The sequence below is a fragment of the Rutidosis leptorrhynchoides genome, chromosome 2 (assembly GCF_046630445.1).
Source record: "Rutidosis leptorrhynchoides isolate AG116_Rl617_1_P2 chromosome 2, CSIRO_AGI_Rlap_v1, whole genome shotgun sequence".
NCBI lineage: Eukaryota > Viridiplantae > Streptophyta > Magnoliopsida > Asterales > Asteraceae > Rutidosis > Rutidosis leptorrhynchoides.
The window spans coordinates 237,285,811-237,287,665 of NC_092334.1; positions in this window are offsets into that span (position 1 = coordinate 237,285,811).

A 1,855-nucleotide genomic window follows, 5' to 3' on the forward strand; every position below is an offset into this window, starting at 1 on the left:
CAACCAAAATGCACACTTTGAAAATTTAGCGTACAATTCTTCCTTCCTCAATACTTCTAACACCTTTCTCAAATGTTCACCGTGTTCTTGGTCATTCTTTGAGTAAATAAGTATGTCATCAATGAAAACAATGACAAACTTGTCAAGGTATGGTCCACACACTCGGTTCATAAGGTCCATGAACACAGCTGGTGCATTAGTTAAACCAAACGGCATGACCATAAACTCGTAATGACCGTAACGTGTTTTGAAAGCAGTCTTTGGAATATCATCTTCTTTCACCCGCATTTGATGATACCCGGAACGTAAGTCAATCTTTGAATAAACAGACGAGCCTTGTAGTTGATCAAATAAGTCATCGATTCTCGGTAGTGGGTAGCGGTTCTTGATGGTAAGTTTGTTCAACTCTCGGTAGTCGATACACAACCTGAATGTACCATCTTTCTTCTTGACAAACAAAACAGGAGCTCTCCACGGTGATGTGCTTGGTCGAATGAAACCACGTTCTAATAGTTCTTGCAGTTGGCTTTGCAGTTCTTTCATCTCGCTGGGTGCGAGTCTATATGGAGCACGAGCTATTGTGCAGCTCCTGGTACAAGATCTATTTAAAATTCAACAGATCGATGTGGAGGTAGTCCCGGTAATTCTTTCGAAAATACATCGGGAAATTCTTTTGCGACGGGAACATCATTGATGCTCTTTTCTTCAGTTTGTACTTTCTCGACGTGTGCTAGAACAGCATAGCAACCTTTTCTTATTAGTTTTTGTGCCTTCAAATTACTAATAAGATGTAGCTTCATGTTGCCCTTTTCTTCGTACACCATTAAGGGTTCTCCTTCTTCTCGTACAATGCGAATTTCATTTTTATAACATACGATCTCTGCTTTCACTTCTTTCAACCAGTCCATACCGATTATCACATCAAAACTCCCTAACTCTACTGGTATCAAATCAATCTTAAATATTTCGCTACCCAGTTTAATTTCTCGATTCCGGCATATATTATCTGCTGAAATTAATTTACCGTTTGCTAATTCGAGTAAAAATTTACTATCCAACGGCGTCAATGGACAACTTAATTTAGCACAAAAATCTCTACTCATATAGCTTCTATCCGCACCTGAATCAAATAAAACGTAAGCAGATTTATTGTCAATAAGAAACGTACCCGTAACAAGCTCCAGGTCTTCCTGTGCCTCTGCTATATTAATATTGAAAACTCTTCCGCGGCCTTGTCCATTCGTGTTCTCCTGGTTCGGGCAATTTCTAATAATGTGGCCCGGTTTTCCACATTTATAACAAACTACATTGGCATAACTTGCTCCGACACTACTTGCTCCAGCATTACTCGTTCCGACACCATTTGTTCCTTTCGTTCTTTTAACCCCTGGTCCGTAGACCTCACACTTCACCGCGCTATGACCATTTCTTTTACACTTGTTGCAAAATTTGGTGCAGAACCCCGAGTGATACTTTTCACACCTTTGGCATAGCTGCTTCTGATTCTTGTTGTTGTTGCGGTTGTTATTGTTATTGGGATGATTGTTGTAGTTGCTATTGTTGTTGTTGTTGTTGTTGTTGTTGTTGTTGTTGTTGGGCCGTTTGTTGTAGTTACGATTGATATTGCGATTGTTGGGATAATTGTTGCGATTATTATTGTAATTGCTGCTGTTGTTGTATTGGTGATTCTTATCACCGTGTTCCTCCCACTTTCTTTTGACTTGCTTCACATTGGCCTCTTCAGCCGTCTGTTCTTTAATTCTTTCCTCAATCTGGTTCACTAGTTTGTGAGCCATTCTACATGCCTGTTGTATGGAGGCGGGCTCGTGTGAACTTATATCTTCTTGGATTCTTT